We start from the raw sequence: 15,804 nt of genomic DNA on the forward strand, positions 1-15,804 counted from the left end.
CTATGACTGTACAGGCAACAATGCATTCACTGGATATGGATTGCATTCCTGATGCACTGTAGTTCGGGCTAAACATGTGATGGCAGGGACGCTATATACAGGGCTGCACCTTGCATTCTATGAATAAACAGGAATACAATGCATTCACTGACTATGAATGTCATGCCTGATGCATTGTAGTCTCTGCTAAACATGTGATGGCAGAGACCGCATATGCGGGTCTGCATCTTGTATTCTATGACTATACAATGCATTCACTGACTATGGATGACATTCCTGATGCATTGTAGTCTGGGCTAATCATGTGATGGCAGGGACCCCATATGAAGGGCTAAACCTTCCATTCTATACAGGCATACAATGCATTCACTGGCTATGGATGTCATTCCTGATGCATTGTAGTCTGGACTAAACATGTGATGGCAGGGACCCCATATGCAGGGCTGCACCTGGTATTCTATACAGGCATGCAATGCATTCAGCTATGGATGTCATTCCTGATGCATTGTAGTCTGGGCTAAACATGTGATGGCAGGGACCACATATGCAGGGTTGCAGGCATACAATGCATTCACTTGCTATGGATGGCATTCCTGATGCATTTTAGTCTGTACTAAACATGTGATAGCAGGGACCCCATATGCGGGGCTGCACCTTGCATTCTATGACTATACAGGCATACAATGCATTCACTGGCTATGGATGGCATTCCTGATGCACTGTAGTCTGTGGTAAACATGTGAAGGCATGGACCCCATATGCAGGGCTGCACCTTGCAATCTATGACTATACAGGCATGCAATGCAGTCACTGGCTATGGATGGCATTCCTGATGCACTGTATTCTGGGCTAAACATGTGATGGCAGGGACCCCATATGCGGGGCTGCAGCTTGCATTGTATGCCTATACAGACATGCAACGCATTCACAGGCTATGGATGGAATTCCTGATGCATTGTAGTCTGGGTTAAACATGTGATGGCATGGAGCCCATATGCGGGTCGGCACCTTGCATTCTATGACTATACAGGCATGCAATGCATTAACCGGCTATGGATGGCATTCCTGATGCATTGTAGTCTGGGCTAAACATGTGATGTCAGGAACCCCATATGCAGGACTGCACCTTGCTTTCTATGACTGTACAGGCAACAATGCATTCACTGGATATGGATTGCATTCCTGATGCACTGTAGTTCGGGCTAAACATGTGATGGCAGGGACCCTATATACAGGGCTGCACCTTGCATTCTATGAATAAACAGGAATACAATGCATTCACTGACTATGAATGTCATGCCTGATGCATTGTAGTCTCTGCTAAACATGTGATGGCAGAGACCGCATATGCGGGTCTGCATCTGGCATTCTATGACTATACAATGCATTCACTGACTATGGATGGCATTCCTGATGCATTGTAGTCTGGGCTAATCATGTGATGGCAGGGACCCCATATGAAGGGCTAAACCTTCCATTCTATACAGGCATACAATGCATTCACTGGCTATGGATGTCATTCCTGATGCATTGTAGTCTGGGCTAAACATGTGATGGCAGGGACCCCATATGCAGGGCTGCACCTTGTATTGTATACAGGCATGCAATGCATTCAGCTATGGATGTCATTCCTGATGCATTGTAGTTTGGGCTAACCATGTGATGGCAGGGACCACATATGCAGGGCTGCAGGCATACAATGCATTCACTTGCTATGGATGGCATTCCTGATGCATTTTAGTCTGTACTAAACATGTGATAGCAGGGACCCCATATGCGGGGCTGCACCTTGCATTCTATGACTATACAGGCATACAATGCATTCACTGGCTATGGATGGCATTCCTGATGCACTGTAGTCTGTGCTAAACATGTGAAGGCATGGACCCCATACGCAGGGCTGCACCTTGCAATCTATGACTATAGAGGCATACAATTCATTCAATGGCTATGGATGGCATTCATGGTGCACTGTAGTCTGGGCTAAACATGTAGTGGCAGGGACCCCATATGCGGGGCTGCACCTTGCATTCTATGACCATACAATGCATTCACTGGCTATGGATGGCATTCCTGATGCATTGTAGTCTGGGCTAAACATGTGATGGCAGGGACCCCATCTGCAAGGCTGTACCTTGCATTCTATGACTATACAGGCATACAATGCATTCACTGGCTATGGATGGCATTCCTGATGCATTGTAGTCTGGGCTAAACATGTGATGTCAGGCACCCATATGCCCGACTGCACCTTGCATTCTATGACTATACAGGCATACAATGCATTCACTGGCAATGTATGGCATTCCTGATGCATTGTAGTCTGGGCTAAACATGTGATGGCAGGGAACCCATATGCGGGGCTGCACCTTGCATTTTATGACGATAAAGGCATGTAATGCATTCACTGGCTATGGCTGGCATTCCTGATGCATTGCAGTCTGTACTAAACACGTGATGGTAGGGAGCCCATATGCAGGCCTGCACCTTGCATTCTATGACTATACAGGCGTGCAATGCATTCATTGGCTATGGATGGCATTCCTGATGCATTGTAGTCTGGTCTAAACATGTGATGGCAGGGACCCAATATGCAGGGCTGCACCTTGCATTCTATGACTATACAGGCATACACTTCATTCAATGGCTATGGATGGCATTCCTGGTGCTTTGTAGTCTGTGCTACACATGTGATGGTAGTGACCCCATAAGCAGGACTGCACCTTGCATTATATGACTATACAGGCAACAATGCATTCACTGGCTATGGATGGCATTCCTGATTGTTAGGCAGAAACCTGTGCAGTTCCCTTAGGGAACACTGCAAAAGATTTAAGACTACAGGTATAGCAGTAAACCCACTTGGTAGCAGTCCGCACCACCCAGATTTACCTGGTAGCTGTGGCTGAGCAGTCAGACTTCCCTCAAGAAGAGTTAGGCAGTATGTAAAGTATACACAATAGGTACTCAAATACAATAGCACAAGCAAACACTGACCAGAGCTTGGTTTCAAAAGTATATAGTCATTTATTTATTAAACACACATAAGTTGAAATCACTCTAGCAAAATATAGTAAAAACACTTCAAACACAGTTATAATGAAAGCAGTTTCAACCCTTACTCCTATCTAGACAACTCTAGGTTAACACCACATAATTAAAACAGAGGTGAGCGCTTAACGTTAGATGACACTCTAGTAGGTTCAAGAAAGGGAATAAAAAGAAACAGAAATGGGTTAAACACACCACTCTAAGGTCCAGAACACTTGCAATAGGCTCAAAGAAGCACAAAGTCACAGGTGAGCAAAAGTCACTAGGCAGGGCCCACTCTTAGAGTAGCCGGAGTGAAAATGTGCCCAAGATCACACTGTTATTAGGGATTCAAAGTTTTGCAAAGAGTTAGAAAGAGTTTAGAGTGGCTTAGAAAGTTTAGCCAGGGTGTTCCAGGCACTCCCAGGTTCGAAAGCCGGGGGCTAAATCTACCCCGTACAGTCGGTGGCAAGGGAAGCCAGGCGGAACACGGTACCTTAAGCGGAAAGGATCCTCCAGCGGTGGCAGTTGTTCCAGCAAGGCTCGACGTCGGTCAGGGGAGAAGAAGTTCTCGCTGAAGAGCAGAAGAAGAGGGTCGTTGCACTGCCCGGGAAGAAACCAGCCGCGGAGTCCTCCGGTTAAAGGGTTGTACCGACTTTCGTGGTTGGGGTAAAAGTGGTGGGGTTCCGGTTGCCGGGGTGCTTGGCACTGGCAAGGCGGCCACGAGATACCTCGAGAAGCGAAAAGAAGGTGAAAACTGGTTGTCCCCACCAGTCAAGGGAAGGAGCCACTCCGTTAAGAGTTCTCCTCGGTCGTCGGGAAAAGTGGTGAGACGGTTCAGCAGGGCTCCACCGGGTGGTGTCGTTGAAGCAGGTCGGCTCAGCTCTTCCCTCGTCGGATTCTTGGTCCTGTGGCGACTTCTGAAGTTCCAGTCCCCAAAGCCCTGCTTTTATGCAGCAAACCCCCATTCACCCAGCCTAGCTGTCACTCAAACATGCTAAGTGGTGAGCCGGCCGGCTCACCACTTGGGCCAATCAGGGCGGAGTGCGACTTGAGTTACCAAGGTAACTCAGTCCAGGGTGCCTAAATCCCCCTCCACCCCTCCTAAGTACCCCAGACAGAGTGGCACCACTTTGGAGGGCTTCTGTGGAGAAGCCCGCCAAAAGTGGAACAAAGGGCTCCACTTTGGGTCAGAGTTACAGAGGCGAACGCCAACGCCATTTTAGAATCAAGTTTTGGCAAAAAGTCCCAACCGGAGTTATAAGAATAAATATATAAACCGGCGGTATGTTTAAGGCTACCGTAAATAAATAATTAAATGTGTTAGCCTAAAACAATGGGAAATCCCATAGGGAAATATTCGCGGTCGAATATAAAAAGTAGTTTCCACTGCCACCAGCCAAAACTCGATCAGGGGGGACGGAGACGTGCCCCCTCGACTAACAGACCCTGGGGCAATCGAATTGCCCCAGCCAGTACGTCCACAATATGATGGTTTGTACTGGTTCTGTTCAGGATTCAAGACTAGCAAAGTCTTTGGTGACTTTACATGCCCTGGGAGACAGTAGTCAGTCCCAGGGTATGGAGTCTATGTTGGGGAGTCCCTAGGACACCCCTGGGTAACCCACATCACAAAAATACATGAGGCCCTATGGAGTAAAAGACCCCATAGCCCATTCAACACAAGGTTTAACCAAGAAAACACACTTCAACATGTCCAAGAGTGAGGGTAAAAGAGTCTCGCTCTTGGCAGGAGAAAAAAAGAAACCCCAGAAATCCAGCCTAAACAGAGAATTCTCCCTAACACTGATGCACTGTAGTCTGAGCTAAACATGTGATGGCAGGGACCCCATATGCCGGGCTGCACCTTGCATTATATGACTATACAGGCAACAATGCATTCACTGGCTATGGATGGCATTCCTGATGCACTGTAGTCTGAGCTAAACATGTGATGGCAGGGACCCCATATGCAGGGCTGCACCTTGCATTCTGTGGGCCTCATTACACGGTAGGTGCTAAAAAAAGGGGATTTACTGGCATGGCGCTATTAGCGTGTCCGCCCTCACAGGAGACCGCCAATAGCGCACCTTTACGAGCAAGCGGACACGCGCATAGGGCCATGCCGGTAAATGACCCTACAGCCATGGCGCTAAAGCACTTTACCGGGCCCGCCCAAAGTGCTGATAGCACCTCCGCCCTCACTGTACATGCTATTTGCGGTCACCGCTATTAGCGATGACCGCTATTAGCGGTGACCGCTATTAGCATCGACCGTTAAATAGCGGAAGCGGAAATAGCGTCATCGCACCGGAACGGGAAAGAGCACGGCGGCCATCTTTAAAAACACAATCCATTGCCATCCTCTGCCCTCTGGACCATATTGGAGTAGTGAGCTGTGTGAAATCAACCGTGACACCTGCATCATGCCCAAGGCCCTGAAGAAAACATGTGACAGGCAGCGGAAGGAAAAGTACACCAACGAGGAACTGGTCATGTTGACGCAGACCCTTGCAGAGCATGCAGAGGTCGTCTTTGCAAATGATATGTGCCGCGCCACCTTGCTCAAGAAGAAAGCCATCTGGGAGGAGGTGGCGGTCAAAGTCAGTGCCGTGGGCACCAGCACGCGCACTGTGCGCGAATGCAGGAAGAGGTGGGACGACCTCAGGCTGCGGGTGAGGGGCATCCTGGCGGAGAACCACCGCATTGCCACTGCTGGCGGATATGGCTCCCCAATACACCTGAAGGAATGGGAGGAGACATGCGCCAACATGATTGCCACCGAGAGCATTGAGGGAGTGGGCAGCATGGAGGTCGGCGTGGCTACCACTTCTGATGCAGGTGAGCGTACACATGACAGGATGCGGTGTGAATGCACAGTCACCCCCATATGTGAGCCCATACCCCACTCATGCATGGACACACATCCACACATGCACCCATCCATCACCATGTCAGTGTCAGACCCAAACACACACACATGCACACCTCACCAGAGACAAGTCCCAAACTCAACCATGCATGGATGAGGCACTGAACTGGCACATCACCTGCATCCACAACTGCTAAGTCCCAATGTCCACAACTGCATAATCCCTGTAATTTACATTGAGTATATTGAAACGCAACCAATGATATCCCCCTTCTCGTCCCTGACAGGCTCAAATACAGATGGGGAGGATGCTGCAGATGCATCAAAGGCACCACCTACATCAAAGAGGCCAAGGGCACAGGAGCCGGAGGAGACCCCTGCAACATCCAGGGGCAAGGGGGGAAGGCCACACCTGAAGAGTGGCAGCCTACGTCACAGTGCCACTGCCAGGGCAGCAGTAGCTGCACCACCAACTGTGGCCCCACCACCGGAGGCAAACCCACTGGCAACAATGCCAGACACCCAGGGCCCAGCATCAGCTGCGGCAAGCTCTGCTGGTGAGGCAGCCGCCACTGGCCCCCAGTCCGATCCAGAGGACACCCTACTCCAGCACATGGAGATGCACACCCCAAGCCCCCCAGGAAGCCCAGAGCCAGTGGCATCCCAGACCCCTGGTTCTGATGGGACTTTCGAGGACACCAACCCTGCAATAATGTCACCCATGCTACCATCACCTGTTGCATTGGAGCCATCTGAGGGCACGGCATCCAATGCACGGTCACCCGGCACTGACCTCCAAATTTCCGCCATCCTGCAGCGCCAACAGGAGCTGACCGTGCTGGTTGGCCAGCATGTCGCTGAGGCTGCCAATCTCACTGAGAACATAGTCCAGACGGTGAGGCACTCCACTGAGCGCATGGACGCCAACACGGACAGGATATGCAATGAAATTGCAAGTCTTAGGGAGGTGCTTGTCCGCATGGCAGACACAATGGACTGCCACTTTCACCCACAAGGCCAGTCTGCCCCATCCTCGACTTCCGGGTCGACTCAAACAAGCCCCCTCCGGCGCTCGATGAGAACCACCAGGCGCACGTCTGGCAACCCTCAAGACCCTTCCAAGGACAATTGCAATTAGGGGGTTGATGGGGATACTCCGTTGTGCATTGGCCATGGCAGAAATGGCAGAGACATGAGGGACTGTTGTGGGGGGTGGTGGGAAGGGTGTCATGGGTCTGTTGGGGGGGGGAAGGGTGTTATGGGTCTGTTGGGGGGGAAGGGTGGTGGGATGTTGTGGGGGGGTGGGAAGGGTGTTATGGGTCTGTTGGGGGGAGGGTGGTGGGATGTTGTTGGGCTTGCACTACTACACCTTCATGTCACTCAATACACTGGTTTCTGAACAAAACACAGGCTTGGACATCTTCATTGTGTGTGTGTGTACTTCATTGGCGACAGGGTCCATTGCGTGCTTCAAAACATACACCAGTGCATTACCCCCCATATCCATGTGACAGTACGGAAACATGTTCCTCAGAATATTTGGTTCATCAGATGCTGTCTCACAGCACGTCCCTCCTGGCCATCCCCTCTTGCAACACCTGCATCCCCTTCACCTCCGTCCTCATCACCATCATCATCCTCATCAGGTGCTTCTATTTCAACGTCAGGGGGCAGTGGCACATTCCGTCTGATAAACATATTGTGCAGCATGACACATGCCATGTTGATCTTGGCCACCTTCTCATGTCCATACAGGAGAGCACCACCAGACCTGCTAATGCACCTGAAACGTGACTTCAATAGTCCAAAAGTCTGCTCGATCACGATGCGGGTACGGGTATGTGCACGATTGTATTCCTCCTCGTGCCTGTTCTGTGGGTTCCGTACAGGTGTGAGGAGCCAGGGCTTCAGGGGATAGCCCGCATCACCTGTATGGGGGAATGAACGGGGTCCTGTTACTGTTCACCTCAAGATCGGCCTGTTCACATCACACAAATTGACATTGCATTGTGATTCACGTACTAAATTGACAGCATACATGCAGATGGTCTGTGTGACAGCAACGTGCAAGGGGGAGGTCGACCCTGCAAGTAGAAATGCCACATTCATGCCTCCAACAGTAATTGACATGTCCTGGGTGAGGCCAGGTCTTAGGTGTCCCTGGCCCATCCAAATTAGGTAACACACTGCTAGTGTACTGACATCCTGACACCGATGTTGCCATGCTGTGAAGCATCACTTCAGTGGTGCCATAGGTGTGTGGTTCAGTGCTATGTCTAGGGGTGATCCCTTTGCATGCCTTCAAGGGCGCGTTGCTGGATTTATGTTGTGCTGCACTGAATCTGTATTACGGTCTTCACACCGTTGCAGGTTTGTGTAATATGTGGCGTGGCATGATGTGCAATGTGGATGGATGTGTGATGTTTTGCAACCTGCCTTGTTCTCAATGTTCTGCACCTTCGAATTGCATGTGGGTTCCTCTCAAGTACATCGTGGCCTTCCCTGAAGGACATTGGCGTACATCTGTATGTCCATTTTCCCTACGGACGCCAGTCAACACCCAGTTGGAGTATGCATCTCTCCCCCCCCATTCACACCCAGTTGGAGTATGTATCTCTCCCCCCCATTCACACCCAGTTGGAGTATGCATCTCTCCCCCCCATTCACACCCAGTTGGGGTATGTATCTCTCCCCCCCAAATCACGCAGCCATGTGCTTGCCCTGCTACTCACCAAGTAGCCACGAACGTTGTCCGGTGTGTCGCTCCATGTAGTGTGGGATAGTTGAGTTCCGCAGAACCATGGAATCATGTGTTGATCCTGGGAATCTGGCACAGCAATGTGTGATTATCTTGTTGGCGTCACATACCATTTGGGGGATGGCAGTTCTGATGTCTATGAGGCTCACAATGTCGTCGTGGATCATGTCCACGATGCTGGTGATGGTAGCCCTGTCCAGACGGTACGGGGTGTGTATCTGCTCAGGGGTCAGGTTGAATGGACTGGCTCTGATCCTGGGTATTGGTGGGTGCCTCTGTGTTATGATTAGGTGGCGTTGTGGTGCCTGCTGTGCCTGTCTTGCCCTCCTCCTCCTCCTCCTGCGTCTCCTTTGTGCTGCCTGTTGTTGTAGCAGCTGCGCTGCAATGAGGTCCTCCAGGCCATGTAATGCTGCCAGTATTGGAACCATCTTGGTGTGGGGATGGGTGTGGGAAGGGGTGTGGTGTGCTCCTTTTGAGCTGCCACAGTCTCCATTGCCTTCACCTGTGCTGATTTGGTGCGCCTGTGGCAGGTGGGAACACTTCTCATTTCCCTTAACGGGTGGTCCGCGATGCCCGTATTTGCACCATGGCGGTATGGGGTTTGGGGGGATTTACCATGCCGCTATTTGCATGTGCACTGGCCTTGTGATGCTGTGCTAATAGCGGCATGGCGTAATTAACGGAATGGAGGGTCGCGCGCACGCGGCGTGTCCGCTATTAGTGGCACCGTAATTAGCGTTGCCGCTAATAGCGGTGTGCGGGGTCATGATCCACATAGGGATTTAACATTACCGCTAAATCATTACCGGTAACGTTAAATCAATACCGCCTTCCGTGTAATGAGGCCCTATGACTCTACAGGCATACAATATATTCACTGGCTATGAATGTCATTCCTGATGCATTGTAGTCTGGTCTAAACATGTGATGGCAGGGACCCAATATGCAGGGCTGCACCTTGCATTCTATGACTATACAGGCATACAATGCATTCACTGGCTATGAATGTCATTCCTGGTGCATTGTAGTCTGGTCTAAACATGTCATGGCAGAGAACCCATGTGCAGGGCTGCACCTTGCATTTTATGACTATACAATGCATTCACTGGCTATTGATGTCAATCCTGATGCATTGCAGTCTGGGCTAAACATGTGATGGCAGGGATCTCATATGCGGGGATGCACCTTGCATTTTATGACAATAAAGGCATACAATGCATTCACTGGCTATGGCTGGCATTCCTGATGCATTGTAGTCTGTACTAAACATGTGATGGTAGGGAGCCCATATGCAGGCCTACACCTTGCATTCTATGACTATACAGGTGTGCAATGCATTAACTGGCTATGGATGGCATTCCTGATGCATTGTAGACTGGGCTAAATATCTGATCGCAGGGACCCCATATGCAAGGCTGCACCTTGCATTCTGTGACTATACAGGCATACAATGCAGTCACTGGCTATGGATGGCATTCCTGATGCATTGTAGTTTGGGCTAAACATGTGATGGCAGGGATCCCATATGCAGGCCTGCACCTTGCATTTTATGACTATACAATGCATACAATGCATTCACGGGCTATGGATGGAATTTCTGATGCATTGTAGTCTGGGTTAAACATGTGATGGCATGGACCCCAGATGCAGGGCTGCACCTTGCATTCTATGACTATACAGGCATACAATTCATTCAATGGCTATGGATGGCATTCCTGGTGCATTGTAGTCTGGGCTACACATGTGATGGCAGTGGCCCCATATGCAGGACTGCACCTTGCATTCTATGACTATACAGGCAACAATGCATTCACTGGCTATGGATGGCATTCCTGATGCACTGTAGTCTGAGCTAAACATGTGATGGCAGGGACCTCATATGCAGGGCTGCACCTTGCATTCTATGACTCTGCAGGCATACAATGCATTCAATGGCTATGAATGTCATTCCTGATGCATTGTAGTCTGGTCTAAACATGTGATGGCAGGGACCCCATATGCAGGGCTGCAACGTGCATTCTATACAGGCATACAATGCATTCACTGGCTATGGATGTCATTCCTGATACATTGTAGTCTGGGCTAAACATGTGATCGCAGGGACCCCATATGCAGGGCTGCACCTTGCATTCTATGACCATACAATCCATTCACTGGCTATGGATGGCATTCCTGATGCATTGTAGTCAGGGCTAAACATGTGATAGCAGGGACCCCATAAGCAAGGCTGTACCTTGCATTCTATGACTATACAGGCATACAATGCATTCACTGGGTGTGGATGGAATTCCTGATGCATTGTAGTCTGGGTTAAACATGTGATGGCAGGGAGCCCATATGCCGGCCTGCACCTTGCATTCTATGACTATACAGGCATGCAATGCATTAACTGGCTATGGACGGCATTCCTGATACATTGTAGACTGTGCTAAACATCTGATGGCAGGGACCCCATATGCAAGGCTGCAGCTTGCATTCTATGACTATACAGGCATGCAATGCAGTCACTGGCTATGGATGGCATTCCTGATGCACTGTAGTCTGGGCTAAACATGTGATGGCAGGGACCCCATGTGCAAGGCTGTACCTTGCATTCTATGACTATACAGGCACAATGCATTCACTGGCAATGTATGGCATTGCTGATGCATTGTAGTCTGGGCTAAACATGTGATGGCAGGGACCCCATATGCGGGGCTGCACCTTGCATTTTATGACGATAAAAGCATACAATGAATTCACTGGCTATGGCTGGCATTCCTGATGCAGTGCAGTCTGTACTAAACATGTGATGGCAGGGAGCCCATATGCAGGCCTGCACCTTGCATTCTATGACTATACAGGTGTGCAATGCATTAACTGGCTATGGATGGCATTCCTGATGCATTGTAGACTGGGCTAAATATCTGATCGCAGGGACCCCATATGCGGGGCTGCACCTTGCATTTTATGACTTTACAGGCATACAATGCATTCACGGGCTATGGTTGGAATTCCTGATGCATTGTAGTCTGGGTTAAACATGTGATGGCATGGACCCCATATGCAGGGCTGCAACTTCCATTCTATGACTATACAGGCATTCAATGCATTAAATGGCTATGGATGGCATTCCTGATGCACTGTAGTCTGTACTAAACATGTGATGGCAGGGACCCCATATGCAGGACTGCACCTTGCATTCTATGACTATACAGGCAACAATGCATTCACTGGCTATGGATGACATTCCTGATGCACTGTAGTCTGGGCTAAACATGTAATGGCAGGGACCCCATATGCAGGGCTGCACCTTGCATTCTATGACTCTACAGGCATACAATGCATTCACTGTCTATGAATGTCATTCCTGATGCATTGTAGTCTGGTCTAAACATGTGATGGCAGGGACCCAATATGCAGGGCTGCACCTTGCATTCTATGACTATACAGGCATACAATGCATTCACTGGCTATGAATGTCATTCCTGATGCATTGTAGTATGGTCTAAACATGTGATGGCAGAGACTCTATGTGCAGGGCTGCACCTTGCATTCTACGACTATACAATGCATTCACTGGCTATGGATGTCAATCCTGACTCATTGCAGTCTGGGCTAAACATGTGATGGCAGGGACCGCATATGCAGGGCTGCACCTTGCATTCTATACAGGCATACAATGCATTCACTGGCTATGGATGTCATTCCTGATGCATTGTAGTCTGGGCTTAACATGTGATGACAGGGACCCCATATGCCGGGCTGCACCTTGCATTCTATGACTATACAGGCATAAAATGCGTTCACTGGCTATGGTTGGCATTCCTGATCCATTGTAGTCTGGGCTAAACATGTGGTGGCAGGGACCCCATATGCGGGGCTGCACCTTGCATTCTATGACCATACAATGCATTCACTGGCTATGGATGGCATTCCCGATGCATTGTAGTCTGGGCTAAACATGTGATAGCAGGGACCCCATAAGCAAGGCTGTACCTTGCATTCTATGACTATACAGGCATACAATGCATTCACTGGCTGTGGATGGAATTCCTAATGCATTGTATTCTGGGCTATACATGTGATGGCAGGGAGCCCATATGCAGGCCTGCACCTTGCATTCTATGACTATACAGGCATGCAATGCATTAACTGGCTATGGATGGCATTCCTGATGCATTGTAGACTGGGCTAAACATCTGATGGCAGGGACCCCATATGCAAGTCTGCACATTGCATTCTATGACTATACAGGCATGCAATGCAGTCACTGGCTATGGATGGCATTCCTGATGCACTGTAGTCTGGGCTAAACATGTGATGGCAGGGACCCCATATGCAGGGTTGCACCTTGCATTTTATGACTATACAGGCATCCAATACATTAACCGGCTATTGATGGCATTCCTGATGCATTGTAGTCTGGGCTAAACATGTGATGTCAGGGATCCCATATGCAGGGCTGCACCTTGCATTCTATACAGGCAAAAATGCATTCACTGGCTATGGATGGAATTCCTGATGCACTGTAGTCTGGGCTAAACATGTGATGGCAGAAACCCCATCTGCGGGGCTGCGCCTTGCATTCTATGACTATACAATGCATTCACTGGCTATGGATGGCATTCCTGATGCATTGTAGTCTGGGCTAATCATGTGATGGCAGGGACCCCATATGCAGGGCTAAACCTTGCAATCTATACAGGCATACAATGCATTCACTGGCTATGGATGTCATTCCTGATGCATTGTAGTCTGGGCTAAACATGTGATGGCAGGGACCCCATATGCCGGACTGCACCTTGCATTCTATACAGGCATACAATGCATTCAGCTATGGATGTCATTCCTGATGCATTGTGTCTGTGCTAAACATGTGATGGCAGGTACCCCATATGCAGGGCTGCACCTTGCATTCTATACAGGCATACAATGCATTCAGCTATGGATGTCATTCCTGATGCATTGTAGTCTGGGCTAAACATGTGATTGCAGGGACCCCATATGCAGGGCTGTACCTTGCATTCTTTACAGGCATACAATGCATTCACTGGCTATGGATGGCATTCCTGATGCATTTTAGTCTGGACTAAACATGTGATAGCAGGGACCCCATATGCGGGGCTGCACCTTGCATTCTATGACTATACAGGCATACAATGCATTCACTGGCTATGGATGGCATTCCTGATGCACTGTAGTCTGTGCTAAACATGTGATGTCATGGACCCCAAATGCAGGGCTACACCTTGCATTCTATGACTATAGAGGCATACAATTCATTCAATGGCTATGGATGGCATTCCTGGTGCACTGTAGTCTGGGCTGCACATGTGATGCGAGTGACCCCATATGCAGGGCTGCACCTTCCATTCTATGACTATACAGGCATTCAATGCATTAAATGGCTATGGATGGCATTCCTGATACATTGTAGTCCGGGCTAAACATGTGATGGCAGGGACCACATATGCATGGCCGTACCTTGCATTCTATGACTATACAGGCATACAATGCATTCACTGGCTATGGATGGAATTCCTGATGCATTGTAGTCTGGGCTAAACATGTGATGGCAGGGAACCCATATGCAGGCATGCACCTTGCATTCTATGACTATACAGGCATGCAATGCATTAACTGGCTATGGGTGGCATTCCTGATGCATTGTAGACTGGGATAAACATCTGATGGAAGGGACCCTTTCTGCGGGGCTGCACCTTGCCTTCTATGACTATAGAGGCATACAATGCATTAACCGGCTATGAATGGCATTCCTGATGCATTGTAGTCTGGGCTAAACATGTAATGTCAGGGACCCCATATGCAGGACTGCACCTTGCATTCTATGACTGTACAGGCAACAATGCATTCACTGGCTATGGATGGCATTCCTGATACACTGTAGTCTGTGCTAAACATGTGATGGCAGGGACCCCATATGCAGGGCTGCACCTTGCATTCTATGACTATACAGGCATACAATGCATTCACTCGCTATGAATGTCATTCCTGATGCATTGTAGTCTGTGCTAAACATGTGATGGCAGAGACTCCATATACAGGGCTGCACCTTGTATTCTATAACTATACAATGCGTTCACTGGCTATGGATGGCATTCCTGATGCATTGTAGTCTGGGCTAATCATGTGATGGCAGGGACCCCATATGCAGGGCTGCACCTTGCATTCTATACAGGCAAACAATGCATTCACTGTCTATGGATGTCATCCCTGATGCATTGTAGTCTGGGATAAACATGTCATGGCAGGTACCCCATAGGCAGGGCTGCACCTTGCATTCTATATAGGCATACAATGCATTTAGCTATGGATGTCATTCCTGATACATTGTAGTCTGGGCTAAACATGTGATGGCAGGGACCCCATATGGAGGGCTGCACCTTGCATTCTATACAGGCATACAATGCATTCACTAGCTATAGATGGCATTCCTGATGCATTGTAGTCTTTGCTAAACATGTGATGGCAGGGACCCCATATGCAGGGCTGCAGGCATGCAATGCATTCACTGGCTATGGATTGCATTCCTGATGAATTTTAGTCTGTACTAAACATGTAATAGCAGGGAGCCCATATGCGGGGCTGCACCTTGCATTCTATGACTATACAGGCATACAATGCATTCACTGGCTATGGATGGCATTCCTGATGCACTGTAGTCTGGGCTAAACATGCAATGGCAGGGACCCCATATGTTTGGCTGCATCTTGCATTCTATGACTATACAGGCATACAATGCATTCTCTGGCTATGGATGGCATTCCTGATGCATTGTAGTCTGGGCTAAACATCTGATGGCAGGGACCCCATATGCAAGGCTGCACCTTGCTTTCTATGACTATACAGGCATACAATCCAATCACTGGCTATGGATGGCATTCCTGATGCACTGTAGTCTGGGCTAAACATGTGATTGCCGGGACCCCATATGCGGGGCTGCGCCTTGCATTTTATGACTATACAGGCCTACAATGCATTCATGGGCTATGGATGGAATTCCTGATGCATTGTAGTCTGGGCTAAACATGTGATGGCACGGACCCCATATGCGGGTCTGCACATTGCATTCTATGACTATACAGGCATACAATGCATTAACCAGCTATGGATGGCATTCCTGATGCATTGTAGTCTAGGC

This window comes from Ambystoma mexicanum, chromosome 2q (assembly GCF_040938575.1).
Source record: "Ambystoma mexicanum isolate Mex_15411 chromosome 2q, UKY_AmexF1_1, whole genome shotgun sequence".
NCBI classification, from domain to species: domain Eukaryota; kingdom Metazoa; phylum Chordata; class Amphibia; order Caudata; family Ambystomatidae; genus Ambystoma; species Ambystoma mexicanum.